Here is a 17,835-nt window from a genome sequence, read left to right on the forward strand (position 1 = left end):
CTTAATAAATGTCATTATCATCATCGTCACATCCCTAAGGATTGAGTGCTAATTACCGCTCCCGTCTTCGAAAATGTGCAGAGAGTATCACTTACCCCATAGGGTGTCGTTCAAATGGCTGGGTGGCCTATGCATATTCAGGTCAAAAACAGATTTTTTTTTCCCCCCGCTGGTTAAACTTTTCAAAAATTGCCCTTGCTCTGCCTCATAGATCCTCGGCCACTGGCGAGGAATGGGGCCTGTATACGAAACTGTAGGAAGCAAAGTGTAGGGAACTTTTGGAGTACTCGAGTGTCAAGTGGGTGCTGGATGTCTGAATTGGGGGAAATATAATAATAATAATAATTGTTAAACACTTCCTACATGCCAAGCACTGTTCTAAGCGTTGGGGTAGATACAAGGTAATCAGGTTGTCCCACTTGGGGCTCACAGTCCTAATCCCCATTTTACAGATGAGTTAACTGAGGCAAAGAGAAGCGAAGTGACTTGCCCCAGGTCACACAGCAGACAAGTGGCAGAGCCAGCATTAGAACCCAAGACCTCTGACTCCCAAGCCCGTGCTCTTTCCACTAAGCCATGCTGCTTCTCTACTCCACAAGGAATGTTCAACGAGACAACCTGGTGTGGACAGAAAAATAGCAAGAGGTTTCCAGAGGAGTTTAGAAATTTTCCAAGAATCAGTCAACCAATCAATGGTATTTGCTGAGAGCTTACTATGTGCAGAGCACTGTATTAAGCGCTCGGGAGTGTACAGTACAACAGAGTTGGCAGACACTTTCGCTGCCCCTAACCAACTTACAGTCTAGAGGGAAGAAGCCCATATAGGGTTGTTAGAGGGAAAAGTTGTGATTGTTAAATGGATAGCTGTCACGTCTTATTATTTATTCATTCAACAGTATTTATTGAGTGCTTACTGTGTGCGGAGCACTGTCCTAAGTGCTTGGGAGAGTACAATATAATAATAGACACACTCCTTGCCCACAGTGAGTTACATCATGTCCTACTCTTCCTCCAAACACGCTGCAGCCACTGATGGAACCAGAGGTCTGGACCAAATGGATCCTTCGGGAATGGGAATGTCCTTGTTTGTGACCTTATACAGCCTTACTGAGCCGGAGCTGGACTCTAGACTGCCAGGGAGAACACTCAAGCAAGTGAGAGGGTTCATTCAGTGGCGGCTATTTTTAAATTCCCCCTCTCAGGATAGCACCTGGAGAGTTCATTCATTCATTCAACAGTATTTATTGAGCACTTACTCTATGGAGAGCACTGTACTAAGCGCTTGGAATGTACAAATCGGTAACAGATAGAGACAGTCCCTGCCCTCTGACGGGCTCACAGTCTAGTCGGGGGAGACGGACAAAAACAGTAGCAATAAATAGAATCAAGGGGATGAACATCTCATTAAAACAATAGCAAATAAATAGAATCAAGAAAGTTCCCATTACTCTACCAATCTCAACTATGGGAGGGAGAGTCAAGCAGAGGCACAGCCATTCCATTCCTAGCTCGGGCAGTGGTTAGCGAAGGGAAGGCAGTCTGCTCCAAATCAAACTCGCCTGTGCTGGGCAGCAGTGGCACCGGAGACAGTCGAGGGTGGAGACTCGGGTTTACCGTGCAGAAGGAGGCAATATTTTTATCAAGAAAACTATTGGATACACCTACCAGAACAATTGCAGATGAAGGTGGGGCGTGCTGGGAGAGATGTGTCCATGGAATTGCTATGGGTCGGAGACGACTCGACGGCATAAGACAAGATTAGATTTTTTGCATCACTGCTCTTGCACTTGATACCCACATTCTGCTTAACAGTAGTAGTGAACGCGCATTAATAAGTATAAAACCAGAGAGGGTTTCTCTCTCCCAGTAACTGGGATCGTTAGAGTAAGTATCTCCAGCCCGCTGGTCACTCTCGTTTGACATTAAGGGAAAAAAATATATACAATAGCCACAGGCACACAGCAGCTCTAAGGTAGGGCTTGATCAATATCACTGATTGATGGATCGATTGATTGATTTCAGAGATTAGGCCGTAAGACCTTCCGAGACCCGCTAGGCGCTTTGTAGAATTCGGGGGGCTGCACTGACAAAGAAAATAACCAAAACTCTAACGGAAAAGCCAGCTGAGAACTCATGAGGTAATGAAGTGATAGGACCCGGGAGTCAGCGAACCCAAAGAGCATAATAATAATAATTATAATAGCAATAATAATAATAATTCTGGTATTTATTAACTGCTTACAATGTGCCAGACACCATTCGAAGCCCTGGGGTAGCTACCACTGTCCCACATGGGGCTCACGATTTTAATCAGCATGTTACAGATGAGGTAACTGAGGAACAGAGAAGTGAAGTGACTAGTCCAAGGTCCCACAGTAGACAAGTGGAGGAGCTGGAATTAGAATTGCCTGGATTCTCAGGCCCGTGCTCTATCCACTAGGCCACGCTGCTACATGCAAGATCCAGGACCCAGCTGGGAAGTTAAGGAACTGGAAAGCCCTCGCCGGAAGGACAGAGACCTCCTAAAACCCGTGAGTGACTTCTCTTCACTCGTTCAGAAATGAGCAACAGCAAGCCGGGTTTATTATATCAGCCTTTACCGTGGAATCTCTTGAAACATATGGGTATTTATTATGTGCAAATGCTAAGTTTACTTAGGATACTTTCTTATGTGCTGATTTATGTTAATGAGCTCCTAATAATGTGATAATAATCATCTTACATAAATATGTATAGTTTGCTTTAAAAAGTGTCACATGAAGTAATTATTAGCTGTCTGGGTGCTAATGGCTCAGGGAAAAATGTTTACTTGTATGTGAAATGGATCCTGTGTTTGTTTTATTTAAAGCACTGTCTTCGCGGCAAGTTTGATACGACTGCTAGACCGATTTAAACTTAGCCCATGAGGAAGGCGGAACCTTCTGTGGCGTTTTAGCATATCGCTCAGCCAACTCCTCCGGGTCAAAGTCAGGGTCACGGGTGCCTGTTCAATAGGCAAAGACCAGCGAAAACACCCAGTCTCCACGCTTGTTTTGCTCTAGTCCTGCCTCTCTTTCCCACTCCTGCTAGATTCCCTTGCCGCTCAGTGCCTCTTTGATTGTCCCTGCTCCATCCTCCCTGGTTCGTCTTGCTCCACCCTCTCCAGTTCTCCTTGCTCCTCGCCTCTCTGATTCTCCCTGCTCCTCTCCCCTCCGGTTCCCTCTGTTTTGTGCCTCTCCGGTTCCCTGGCAGCTGGGCTCTCTCCCCAAGGCCCAACTGTGGCAATGCTCAGCCTCCACAAAAATTTAGGTCCCTTTAGGTGCCCTTTACCGCTGTAGCTGTTGGACTCTGTACCTTCATTTTGTCTTTCCTCGATGTTGTTTTGGCTGTCACCAAATCCTGCCCCACCCTGTTTTTGGCTTGGAAACTCTTGGAGGGCCAGAGACTGTGTCTAACTCTCACCTGGGAATTTTTTTTCCTGTTCTTAATGCGATGTTCTGCACACAGTAAGAGCGTAATAGTATTCTTCCTATTACTACTTTCCCATTCCCTTGCCCTATATTTGCTCTAACTACTACTCCTGACCCTCCCATGGCCCAGCCCTCCTAGCCCATCGCCATCTGAGAGCTATTTCTGAGTCAGTCAGAGCTCTCGGTGCCAGAGTGCCAAGCCAGGGCAACTTCCTTTTCTAAATACACAGTATTCAGCACTGGCTGCTGCAGCTATGCTGAGGTCGCCTTTTCCATTTAGGGATCCTGCATATGAAAAGCCTTTGCGTGCCTTTCCCAATTTGCTGTGCCCCTTCCCACTTAGTCTCTTGTTGCCCTAGCAGGAACACAACTGGCCAAGGAAGAGAGAGCGTGAGTGGCACTGGGAAAACCCCAAGCACCGTAATCAGTTCCTGTGCAGCGATGGGCTTCTCCATCATTCCCAAAGCGAGGCTCCATCGTAAGATCTGAAGACGAAGCATCCGAAGCCTTTGCCTGAGGAGTAAATCTAATATCGTTTGTTCCTGAATCTCCCATTATGTGGCCTTTTTGGCTCAGAATAGATGATACTAATAATGGTACTTGTTAAGTGCTTATCAAGTATCAGAAACTGTACTAAGCCCCGGGGTGGATACAAGATAATCAGGTCGGACACGGTCCCTGTTCGAGAAGCGGCGTGGCTCAGTGGAAAGAGCAGGGGCTTAGGAGTCAGAGGTCGTGGGTTCTAATCTCGGCTCCGCCACCTGTCAGCTGTGTGACTTTGGGCAAGTCACTTCACTTCCCAGTGCCTCAGTGACCTCATCTGTAAAATGTGGGTGAAGACTGTGAGCCTCACGGGGCACAACCTGATTACCCTCTATCTACCCCAGCGCTTAGAACAGTGCTCGGCACATAGTAAGCGCTTAACAAATACCAACGTTATTATTATTATTACTTGGGGCTCACAGTCTTAGGCGGGAGGAAGAGCAGGTATTGAGTCCACATTTTACAGATGAGGAAACTGAGAAGTGAAGTGACTTGCTCAAGGTCACACAGCAGACAAGTGGCAGAGCTGGGATTAGAACCCAGGTCCTTTGACCTTCAGGCCCCTGCTCTTTCCACTCACCCACCTACTTCCAACAACAGAGACTATAGACTGCTCCAGAAACCTTCTTAAATAGAGCTCACCTTGGTTACAGCTCCACTAGTAACACATTAGTATTATGCACCTCTCTGCCTAATACAATGTTCTGAAAATTGTACTTTACATTTTTCCATTTTCTATTTTCGTTCTTCTCACCAGAACTTTAGAGGTTACCTTGACCAACCCTTACCTCCAGTTAAGATTGCACTTATAGGGTCAAGAAGTGACTGAATGTTCCCGGGCCTCCGTAGCCCATCTGTAAAAGGGGAATCACAATCACTGTCCTAGTCTCTCCGTGGATGTCGGTAACAGTGAAGATTTCTCAAGGTATTTGTATTCCAAAACTTCTCTTGATGCACATTCCACTCCCGGAGAGATGGAGAGAGATGAGGATCACTCATCCTATCCTGCCTGGACTACCAGTTCAGCCTCCCAGCCTCCTGTCTTTCCCCTCTCCAGTCCATAATTCACTTTGCTGCCTGGATCATTTTGCTACAGAAACTTTCAGGACATGTTACCCCACTCCTCAAAAAACTCCAGTGGTCTCCCAACCACCTCCACATCAAATAAAAACTCCCCAGCACTGTTTTTAAAGCACTCCGTCACCTGGCCCCCTCCTACCTCACCTCACTATTCTCCTTCTACAAACCCAGCCCGCACACTTCTCACCTCACTATTGTCATTCTGCAATCCAGCCCACACACTTTGCTCCTTCTCACTGTGCCTTGGAGTCACCTGTCTCGCTGCATCAGGCCTCTGGCCTGGAACTCCTTCCCTCCTCAGATCTGACCGACAATTACTCTCCCCCACTTCAAAGCCTTATTGAAGGCACATCTCATCCAAGAGGCCTTCCCAGACTATGCCCACCCCCTTTCCTCTTGTCCCACTCCCTGCTGCATTGCCCTGACTTGCTGCCTTTGTTCTTCCCCCATCCCGCTCCCCAGCACTTATGCACATATCTGTAATATATTTATTTGTACTGATGTCTGTCTCCCCCCTCTAGACTGTAAGCTCCTTGTGGGCAGGGAATTTGGTCTCCAACCATGACTTCCATTCGCGATAGATTAGACTGTAAACCCGTGATTAGACTATAAGCCCGTCAAAGGGCAGGGACTGTATCTGTTACCGATTTATACATTCCAAGCACTTAGTACAGTGCTCTGCACATAGTAAGCGCTCAGTAAATACTATTGAATGAATGAATGAATGAATGAATGATAGAGGGACTAACCCCCTGTCTCAGCCCTACTACATTCAAGTACCATAGTTGTTGCAGGTATCTTCCTCTTACTCCGATTCTCCCCCCTTCTTGAACACAACCCTACTGCCCTGACAACAGCCCTTTGGAGCCATCACTACTCTATTTACAGCCGCCTGTGCGCTTACACAAAATGATACTTAAAAAATTATTGCCTTCTCTACCTCAAGCCAATTACTGTCTGTTTATTGTTATATTATACCTTCTCAAGAGCTTAGTACAGTGCTCTGCACACAGTAAGGGCACAATAAATATGAATGAATGAATGAGGCAGGATATTCAGGAATTTACTCAGTGGCCTGTCTTTTTTTATGTTATTTGTTAAGTGCTTAGTTTGTGCCAGGCACTGTTCTAAGCACTGGGGTAGATACAAACTAATCAGTGCGGACACAGTCCATGTCTCACATTAACCTCACAGTCTTAATCCCCATTTTACAGATAAGGTAACTGAGGCCCAGAGAAGTGAAGTTGCTTGCCCAAGGTCATAAAGCAGATATGTGGCGGAGCCAGGATTAGAATTTATGTCCTTCTAACTCCTGGGCCTGTTCTCTATCCAATAGGCCATACTGCTTTTTCAAAGAGAGGATTGCGAGAAGCAGAGGCGGCCCCTGTCCCACTGCTAGTAACTCTACAATAGATAACCCTTCCGTGAGAAGCAGCGCGGCCCAGTGGATAGAGCACGGGCTTGGGAGTCAAATGGACCTGGGTTCTAATCTCATCTCCCCAACGTGTCTGCTGTGTGACCTTGGACAAGTCAAAAAACTTCTCTGGACCTCAGTTACCTCATCTGTAAAATGGGGATTAAGATTCTGAGCCTCAAGTGGGACAGGGACTGTGTCCACCCTGATTAGCTTGTATCTATCCCAGGACAGTGACTGGCACATAGTGAGTGCTTAATAACTATCATTTAAACAAAACGAAACAAAAAATCCATATTCCACCACATCCTCCCCTGGGTCAGGCTTTTGACCCTCCTTCTTTTCAGCAGGCAGATGTAACATTCTCTTTCTCTTTACCCCACTTTCCTGATCTGCCACTTTGCCAGGCTATTTATATCGCCTCCAGCAGCACTATCTCGAGACAGAAGGGTCTGAGTCATTCTGCCTAATTCCCACGGATGGAGAGGGGCATCAGTTTCAAAGATGGCAAAATACTGGAGTTGACTCCATCTCTTCTAGCATTCGACAGACAATGTTGCTAACTCCTAGAAAATAGAAAAGCCCCAGGGAAGTCTAATAACAGCCCTACTTAAGAACGTAAGACAATTATTACCTCCAACTGTGAGGGAGTCTGAGTAATTAAAAAGGGTTCTTTATTTTGATTAAAAAGATTCCTTTTAGTGTCTTTGAATCTTTAGTGAAAGCCCAGAACTCTATTTTTAGCCACCAAACAAGAAAGTTAGCCTTCAGTATGAAAATGCAAGGATGCAAATTTGGAGCCGAAAGCCAGGGAGCTGTTCAAAGGTCCGAAATCAAACCTCTCATGCCGTTGTTTTCAGGGAGATTAGGGCAGCTTGGAAACAGAAACCTGGATTGAATGACTAGAAAACCCAAATTAATTGGTTTTAATCGTTATAAATTTCCCACCCAATAAAATCTCAAGAATTTCCAATCATGCTGATTTATATGGGTAATTAGAAATCCATTCACAGATGTCTCACTGTTAGGTAGTGGATAATGTAAACTTCAGTTTAACTAGAGCTGGAGACCTGAGCAGTGAAAACTGACAAGAGGTTATTTTCTACGGAGTTTTGGAAGGGGAGATGTCAGAAGTAAAAAGACTGGGAAAAAAAGAGCCCCAACCTCCCTTAAGGGGCTGTTCATACTCCAAGTCAAATTTATATCAACTACTCACGTCCACTCTTTTACTATTCAAAGGAATGGCATGAAAGTGGTGAAGATGATAATAGTAATAATAATGATGATATCAATATTGATAGCAATAATAGTCCCTACAGAGCTGTGGCAAATCACTGAAAGGAGCCCCTGTACTTATAAATAATGAATATTGGCAACACCATTATTACCAACCATGGTTACCAATTAGTATCAATTAAGAACCTACTGAGTGAGGACCTGAACTAGAATTTCAGTGTCATAACAATATTGCAAAAATGGTGTTTCAGAAAGTTTTCCGTGGATAGGGTATTAACGGCATAGTCAGAGCAAAGTGGTTAAGGAACAACGATTTAAAAAGAAATTGAGAAGTAAGGGGAATCACAAAATGGTCCTACAAATACAGCAGGAAATCCAATAAAGGACAAGTGCAAAATGGTGCCATTAGTGACAAAAAACAAGCAGTAAAAGTACTAACTGGGGAAAGACCGGCTAAGCACAAATGCAATAGAGAAAGACGCGGTGAACAGAGTGGACCGCAAGAAGATGTCAACAATGTAGTATCATCTTCATCTTCAAAATCCCCAATGGTACTGAAGTGCTACACCAGAGATATTTTCAGGATAATAAAATGAATCCTGATTTTTTTTCCTCATCCCTAATTTTCAGTCAATCAATTGCATTTATTGAGCACTTGCTGTGAGTAGAGTATTGTATTAAGGACTTGGGAGAGTACAGTGCAATGGGGTTGGTAGGTGCAATCCCTAGCCACAGTGAGTTTACAATCTACAGGAGAAGCCTACACTCTTCTGGATAAAAAACTACATCCAAAAGGGTCAAATCGTTTAAAGGTTGCTCTACCCAAAACCTGCTGGGAACAAATTTATCTTCTAAAATTGGGAGTTGAATATCCATTACTACCATTATTCTCTATTACTAATATTATTTTTGTATTCATCCACAGTTTCAAGCAGTGGCCACAAATACCTCTTTATCTCCTCTATAGCCTTTTAACCCTGACACTCCCCAAAATTAGCTTAAGCGAACCAGAGAAGCAGTATGCCCTGGTGGATAAAGCATAAACCTGGGCATCTGAAGCACCTAGGTTCTAATTCCAGCTCTACCACTTGTCTGTTGCGTGACCTTGGTCATGTCACTTCACCTCTTTGTGCCTCAGTTACCTCATTTATAAAATGGGGATTAAGACAGAGAACCTCATGTGGGACACGGACTGTAACCAACCTGATTAGTTTGTATCTACTCTAGCCCGGCACCAAATAAGAGCTTAACAAATACCCGTTTAAAAAAAAAAAAAGCCAGAAGTAAACAGTCAGTTGGTTTTTCTGCTACCAGAGGGCCTTACTGGTAAGAAAAACATCTTTACTTTGGCCCTGAGCTTTTAATGGTTCTAAAAGCTGGTGCTTTTGTTGGAAAACGGGGTGAAAGGTTTTAGCAGAGAGATTAGCGTTTGACATTGTGATGCCGTAACTGGGTTCTAAGAGGAGATTTTAGAGGAAGGGAAATTTCCAAGGGCTTAAATGTTTTATAATGCAGACCGGTTGCTTTGTAGATGTATTGTCCTCAGCAACGTATGGTTCAGGATATAATGGATGTTAGGAGATTTGATTTTAGTTGTTTAAAAATATCCAAGTTGCCTCCTACCTAATGGCTCTTTGACAGCCTCATTAGTGTATCAATAATCGTTCCCGGTTCCACTGTCTCTTTAATGGTTGAGGTTTTGGGGGGCAGGTGGGGTCAGAGAGGGGGATTGTTGTTAGATCAATCAAACAAATGAAAATAATTAATAAAACCAAAAAAGTTTTATCTTTCCCAGACAGCATTTTCCATTCTCCTCGGGTTTATTTTCATCATTTGATTTTGTAAACCCCTTTTCATAAGTGTCCAGTCCATGGGACCAGTGGAGAACTGGGAAATGACTCAGAGCACTGGAAGAGACCATGAGATATATTCTAAACAGTATTCCTCAGGTCCACTCTAGGCTCATCCGATCAGTTATTGATCAAAAATGACAATTACTTCTAAATGAGAATGTTTCGTCCCTTTAATAAACTGATCCTTCATTTAAAATGATGAGGCAGGGAATCAGGAGAAATTTTATCAACGTCCTTCTTCCATGTCTTTCACCAGATGCCTAGTAGATGCAAGAGGGCCCATGCTACTGGCCATGGACAAACTAGGAATCTGGAGGGAGAGAAAGCTTGACGCTTCCCACATCACTTCCAATCACGGCCAAGTCACCAATCTTCTCATAAGATGAGGACTATAAGAGGTTGAGATCAGGTTTCTTTGCCTCAAATATTTCTGGGGCTTGTAGTCCCCAGACATGTTCCTCGGAGACTCAGCGTGCTCAGAATCACTAGCTTGGGCTCTGAACTAGTGATTGGAGTCCATGACGTCTCTAGACGTCTCTTGGTCAGTTTTCTGATCCTAAGGCTGTTACCCAGGGCAAATACACTGGCTTCTAATGAAGAAGCTTCTAGCCTATTCTGTTAGATAAAGACCTTGGAGGCCAAAAGTCAGAGGAAGAAGTCAATTCTGGGAATGTCCTAGACATACAGGCCTGAACAATTAGTATTCCAAAATATACCTGGACAATTCCACCCCCAAAACTGCTGAGAAATGTTATTTTGGAGACTGCTTAATCTCCCCTATAATCAAGACACAATTCTTTACAGTGAACACAACTTTTTATCTCTGTATTAAAAGTCCTTTCCTCTTGTTTGCTGAACATCGTGAACAATGGGTCACATCTTCGTGATAAAAACCTGTCTTCAGGTGCATGGCAGGAGCCAGATTTGCCTTTACTTGGTGCCAGATGAGGCTCTTGAACATAGACACTTACTAGGTGGCGTCATCTCCCCTACGGGTTCAGCATCATAAAGGCACTGTCATTAGTTTGGTCCTTAAAACTTGGGGGCCAGGAAGTAGCTGGCCTTCCCGGCTGCTCTGAGACAAAAATCAATCAATCATTGGTATTTATTGAGCTCTTCCCGTGTGCCGAGCACTGTACTAAGTGCTTGGGAGAGTACAGTATGACAAGGACCCCACAGGAGCCAAGATGGCAGCTTCACACCTAGTCCTCTTGGTCAGGATGTGGCCCTGCCCATCTGTGGAGAGACGGGGTTTCCATCTTCTTCACTGGAAGGCAGTGTGAGCTGGAGCTGCTCTCTCCGTGCCCTCAGTGCCCCCATGGAGATGACCAGTCCGTTTTCCCAACAGCGAGTGCCACCCCCCGACATCCCCGCTGCCAGCACATCTGCTGCAGCCAGCATTCGGTGGCAACGTGCTGAGGAGAGCCGGCCAAGCTGGGCAGCGCAGGGGACCACTCACCCCTTGAGAAGCAGCGTGGCCTAGTGGAGAGGGCACGGAGCTGGGAGTCAGAAGGTAATGAGTTCTAATTCCGGCTGCGCCACTTGGCTTCGTGACCTTGAGACTTCTCTGCACCTCGGTTGCCTCATCTGTAAAATGGAGATTGAGACCGTGAGCTCCATTAGGGATGGGAGCTGTGTCCAACCCGATTTGCTTATTTCCACCCCAACACTTAGTACAGTGCCTGACATATAGTAAGTACTTAAGTATCATCATTATTATTATTATTATTATTACCCTGCATGGAACCCACACTGCACTGCGTCCCCACAGACCCCGGAGGCCCCAAAGAAGAGGGTGGGTTGGCTCACATCTGTGCCGGGGCCAAAGCAACCCAGTTACCTGGCGGTGGCAAAGGAGATGAGTGGGAACTGCTTAATGCTGCTCCTGCAGCTGCTACCTTCCTGCTAAGAGATGGGGTAGGAAGCAACAGATAAATAAATGGGTTCTCTTTCCCAGGGCAGGGAAGGCTATATTCAATTCCAAGCCTCTCTTTTTTTAATGTCATTTGTTAAGCGTCTTCTACGTGTCAAACACTGTTCTAAGAGCTGAGGTACTTACGAGTTAATTATGTCAGGCACAGTCACTGTCCCACATGGGTATCCCATTCGAAATAGGAGGGAGAACGGGTATTTAATCCCCATTTTACAGTTGAGGAAACCGAGGCACAGAGAAGTGACTTGCCATAGGTCACACAGCGAGCTATTGTCAAAATTGGGATTGGAACCCAGGTCCTCTGACTCCCAGGTCTGTGTGCTTTCTCCTAGGCCAGTCCACCTTCCTCCTCTCAAGTCTCCCGTGACCCGTTTACAAGCAAGTCTGCTGTGGTTTATCTCAGACTAGCATGATCTTTTCCCCACTCCCGAAATTTGCCCGACCCAGCCAAGGTCCCTCTACATTCCCCTCTCTCCCTCCCCATGTTAACACCCTTTCACCTTGGGGTGAGTGTCCAAAAAGGTGTTCCTTCTACAACTTGAATTAAATTAACCCCATAACACATGTGGTTAATGTGCAAACACTGTGCTTTGTAACTCTTGCACCTACCTTGGACCTTTACCAAATGATTACGTCTCTCTGTTTCTCTCTCTCCTTTATCCTCTCTCTCCCTCCCCAACCTTCTTCTTTCTCTTCCTCCCTCTCTCTTTTCTCTCATTCCTTCCCCCAGAGAAGCAGCGTGGCTAGAGAAGCAGTGTGGCTCATTGGAAAGAGTCCGGGCTTAGGGGGCAGAGGTCATGGGTTTGAATCCCGGCTCTGCCGCTTGTCAGCTATGTGACTGTGGGCGAGTCACTTAACTTCTCTGTGCCTCTGTCACCTCATCTGTAAAATGGGGATGAAGACTGGGAGCCTCACGAGGGACAACCTGATTACCCTGTATCTGCCCCAGCGCTTAGAACAGTGGTCTGCACATAGTAAGCGCTTGACAAATACCAACATTATTATTATCATTGTTATAGTAAGCGCTTAACAAATACCAACATTATTATTATTGTTATAGTAAGCGCTTAACAAATACCAACATTATTATTGTTGTCGTTATTTATTATTATTTCATAAATACAACAGAATAAGCCATGTTAAAATGCTTAGAACAGTGCTCTGCACATAGTAAGCGCTTAACAAATACCAACAATATTATTATTAATGTTATAGTAAGCGCTTAACAAATACCAACATTATTATTATTATTATTTATCATTATTTCATAAATACAACAGAATAAGCCATGTTAAAGCTAATTAAGTTGTGTTTAGCTTGTATGATTGACTTTCTGAACTAACTGCTTTAAATAATTTTTTCTTTTTTTCTCTTCTGCCCAAAAGGGTTTCAGACCCCTGAGTTAAGATGTTGCAAGCAACAAAACCACGATGGAGTTACTCAACCCAGGGCCATTTCTCCTCTTCCACCACATTGCTTCTCCTGAAGGCGTGTCCTGTTGCTAAACTCAATTTTGGTGATTCCCACTGTCAAACTACCCCTACATTCAAGGCCAATATGGCATATGATTGGGAAATAAAACATTCTGACGTTACCTGATGTTCTGGAAGGCAAGGGGTTGACAGTGAAGAGATGAGATCAAAGTACCGTGAGTAGGTTGCGCAGGCTGGGTGGCCATCCATTTCTGGGGCTCACTGTGTTTAAATCAGCCACCGGATTAGGAAAACCACATTCTCCATCCCGCACCCTTTCTCCGGGAGATAGTGTGGTTTATGAATGTGTCAGGGCAAAAAACCCTAGGTGGCCCACTGCACGAAAGCATAGATTCACTGAAACGATGATTAATTTTTAATACCAACAAGACTTCTGTGATGCGGTGCGGATGTAAATAAGTGAACGCGATATTTACCCCACGATAAAAAATTAATGAGCACCGAGCTATTTACCAAAGCTAAACACGACGCTGTATTTACCATAGGTCACCTCCTAGGGTTACAGATGAAAAGTTTTTGGTCTAATGGAAAGTAACATAATACATCCTAAAGCCACCACCACTGCCTCAGCTGAGGAAATATCTTTTAGGTTTCATTTTGTCTGTTTCAGGTGAGGAATTTCACCACTGACATCAAGGGAATCAGGTCCCTAATGAGCTCTGAGCCCTCCCCACCTTCCCTTTCCCCGCCCCCAATTCCAGGCCTGAAAGGCTTTCTGGAGCTACAGAACCTACAGGGGAGGCGGAAGTGTGAAACCACAGTTAGGATGTTTAAAGAGAATCAAAAACAGAAACTGGTCATCCAGGGATTCAGAACGTTCCTTCCAATGAAGAGTTGGTCGATCTTGGTTGATCCTAAGGCCAGAGAGATCAAGTTTGCATAGTAAGAGTCAACTGAGGTTCCTTTATATGGCAAGCTCCTTGAGGACAGGAATTGTGTCTTTTATCTCTATTGTATAATCCTAAATGTGTCACAGTAGGGATCCAGTGTGGCTTAGTGGAAAGAGCACAGGCTTGGGAGTCAGAGGACATGGGTTCTAATTCCAGATCCACCACTTGTCGGCTGTGTGACCTTGGGCAATCGACTTAACTTCTCTCTGCCTCAGTTATCTCATCTGTAAAATGGGGATTAAGACTGTGAGCCCCAAGAGGGACAACCCGATTACCTTGTACCTACCCCAGTTCTTAGAACAGTGCTTGGCACATAGTAAGCGCTTAACAAATGCCATAATTATTATTATTATTACAGTGCTCAAAAATATGATTGAGAGTTGGAGAGACCTCTAAGCATAGACACTTTCCCCACCAAATTTAAGTACAGTCTACTTGGGGATATCTGGACTTCCGCCCAAAGTCAATCAATCAATCAATGGTATTTATGGATCATTTACTGTGGTCAGAACATTGTACTAAGCACTTGAGCGAGTACAATATAACAGATTCAGTAGAAATGGCGCCTGCCTACAAGGAGTCTTACATCTGTCATTCTGAACAAAGTTTGTTCTGCTGGTAACAACAATAATAATAATAATAATAACAATGGCATTTGTTAAGTGCTTATACGTGCCGAGCACTATTCTCAGCACTGGGGTAGGTACAAGTTAATCAGTTTGGACGCAGTCCCTGTCCCACACAGTGCTCAAATTCTTAATCCCCATTATTCAGATGAAGAAACTGAGGCACAAAAGAGTTAAGTGACTTGCCCAAGGTCATACTGCAGACAAGTGGTGGAGGCAGGATTAGAATTTTATTAGATTAGAGATTAGGATTAGGATTAGGATTGGAGAAGCAGCACGGCTCAGTGGAAAGAGCACCGGCTTTGGAGTCAGAGGTCATGGGTTCAATTCCCGGCTCTGACACTTGTCAGCTGTGTGACTGTGGGCAAGTCACTTAACTTCTCTGTGCCTCAGTTACCTCATCTGTAAAACGGGGATGAAGACTGTGAGCCCCACGTGGGACAACCTGATTCCCCTGTGTCTACCCCAGCGCTTAGAACAGTGCTCTGCACATAGTAAGCGCTTAACAAATACCAACATTATTATTATTATTATTATTAACCTTCTGACTCTCCGGTACGTACTCTAACGACTAGACCATGCTGCTTCCCCTCTACTGTAAGCTCCTTATGGGCAGGGAAAGTGTCCACTAATTCTGTTGTATTGCGCTCTCCCAAGCACAGAGTACAGCGCTCTGCACAGAGTAAATGGTCAATGATTACCACTGATTGATTGATGGATGGATGCCCATAAAAATAACAGAACATTACAGCATAGATCTATTGAGCTTTTCAAAAGCCAGCCCTGATTGACATCTTCTGACAGCAAACATCTTTCTTGCATTTCCAAGGGGGTGATTTTAGTGGGCTGCTCACTTTCCCTCCACCACATCTCATACATTGTGCCAGACAGCATATTGACGTGAGAAGAGGTCAGTTGCTGAATTTGTTGCTGAATTGTACTTCCCAAGCACCCACTACAGTGCTCTGTACACAGTAAGCGCTCAATAAGTACGAGTCAGTGAATGAATGAAAGAGAACAAAAAGGCTCTAGAACAAGTTGAGTGTTCAGGGATTCATTCAATCCATCAATCAATTAATCGTCAATGGAATTCACTGAGTGCTTACTTTGTGCAGAGAACTACTAAGCATTTGGGGGGGGCGAGTATGATAAAATAGAGTTGGTACGCACAATCCCTGCCCTCAAGGATCTTATAAACAAGTGGGGTTTCTGGAGGAAATTCTCTAGGATCAGACAAAATCCCCAGACTTCTGCAAAATGTATGTCATTCTGCAGTGCTCTGTATCCAGTTCTACATGTGTGATATCAACGGTATCTCTTCGAATGCGATTCATTTTGCAGCGCTCTGAATCCAGTTCTACATGTGTGATATCACACGTGTCTCTTTGTATGGGATTCTGGAGGGCCATCAGTGCTATCAGTTGCTATCAACTGCTCATTCCCTTTCCTGGCCCTCTACCCCAACTTCCACTGTGGTCTCCAAATTCACAGTTTCTCTAGGAAGAAACCCCCAGGAAAGCCACCAGGAGATAAGGCTCATCCTTAGACAGTTGCAGTTCTGATTCTCGATTGGAAGAACTAGGAAAGATGTTTGGGACCAGATTGTGATTCCCTCAAAGTCACAGTGGAACCCAAGACACGGATAAATGTCTGACCATAATTCACCAAGAGGAGCTTCAGAGTGGTCCTTAGTGGCTGGCTCTGGGGGATTAGAACAATGAGAACTTAACTGAGTGGTCCTTGAGCAAATTTTTAGTTTATTTAAAAATAAATGAATAGGTCTTCCCTTCAAACACTGCTTCCCTGGTCAGAGCCCATAAAAATAACAGAACATTACAGCACAGAGCTATTGATCTTTGCAAGAGCCAGCCCTGACTGACATCCTCTGACAGCAAACATCTTTCTTGCGTTTCCAAAGGGGTGATTTTAGTGAGCTGCTCAGCTAACTCCAAACTCCCTGGACAGCGGTCTTCGATCACTAGCCTGAGAGCTCGTTGTGGGCAGAGAATGTGTGTGTTTCATGTTATATTGTACTCTCCTAAGCGCTTAGTACAGTGCTCCACACACAAAGTAAATGCTCAATAAATACGATGAATGAATGAATAAATGAAGGACCCCAAAGGGTCAGAAACCAGCCTCTGGCTAACTGGAGGACAATTCATGGCAGAGTGGATAGAGCATGGGCCTGGGAGTCAGAAAGTCATGGATTTTAATCGTGGCTTCACCACTTGTCTTCTTTGTGGCTTTGGGCAAGTCGCTTAACTTCTCTGCGCCTCAAGTACCTCAACTGTAAAATGGGGATTAAGACTGTGAGCCCCCTGTGAGACAGGGACTGTGTCCAATCCAATTTGTTTGAATCCACCCCAGGGCTTAGTACAGTGCCTGGCACACAGTAAGCACTTAACAAATACCATAATTATTATCATTAACAGAGGTTTGACCTCCTCCACTCCTCCTCTTCCTCTCCTCTGCCTTCTCCTCTCTTCTTTCTCATTCAACTCCTATCACTCCCTCCAGGTTCAGACTCTGAGAGAAATCAGACTGAAGATCTAAAGTAAATATGAATGAAATGATCTTCGACAGGGAAAATACAAAGGGCTCCCTCCAGGCTCCTGTTTCATTCCTACCTTGAAAATACTAAGACTCGGTGAAATTTTACTGGATGGAAAAAAGTTGGGGAGGAGACTGACCTGGCTTTTGTCCCTACCGTTATGGCCTCAGCTATTTCCCCTGAGGGCACTCAATAAATAAACGTTGATGGGCTTGAGCTACAAGAGTGATTTATATGCAAATTATCTTGAGACAGGTCTCACAAAATCCCTGATCTGGGTTCTCTTTTCAAACCAAATGCCCTTCTTGGGTGAACATGAGTGAGGAAACAGCTAGTGTCTTTGAGGTTTTTGCTTTGATTATTTTAATCCCTGAAACCCTCAATCCAGAAGACGTTTATTCTCCAGGGTCATCTTCTTCTGAAAATGACAAATCTGTGCCTATGAAGATCGGAAGATGTCAAATCCTCCTGGGTTGCAGGAATGATAAGTGAATACTGAATCACAGGCATGGCTGTATGGGGGAAAAAAAGGTCCCAGGGACTGATCTGCTGAAACTAGTCTCCCAAATCAATCTATCGATCAGTCACTAGTATTTACGGAGTGCTTACTATGTGCAGAATCCAGAATTCTGTTTCAGAGAAACCTGGCCACAGCCGTTCATTTTAGCCATTCATTATCATTTAGCTTTATTAAAATCACATCTCCTCCAAGAGGCTTCCCCTGACTAAGCCCTCATTTCCTCTACTCCCTCTCCCTTCTGCATCAC

At 44.6% G+C, this 17,835-nt stretch overlaps 1 long non-coding RNA gene across 1 annotated transcript; it reads left to right on the top strand.

Moving 5' to 3' along the window:
* The first annotated feature begins 2,443 nt into the window (after positions 1 to 2,443).
* Positions 2,444 to 13,102, top strand: LOC114810015. Its single transcript, XR_003757761.1, has 3 exons — positions 2,444 to 2,531; positions 3,812 to 3,969; positions 12,894 to 13,102. It is a non-coding gene; the product is annotated as an uncharacterized LOC114810015 (long non-coding RNA).
* The last annotated feature ends 4,733 nt before the right edge of the window (positions 13,103 to 17,835 follow it).

Source organism: Ornithorhynchus anatinus, chromosome 3 (assembly GCF_004115215.2).
Source record: "Ornithorhynchus anatinus isolate Pmale09 chromosome 3, mOrnAna1.pri.v4, whole genome shotgun sequence".
Lineage (NCBI taxonomy): Eukaryota > Metazoa > Chordata > Mammalia > Monotremata > Ornithorhynchidae > Ornithorhynchus > Ornithorhynchus anatinus.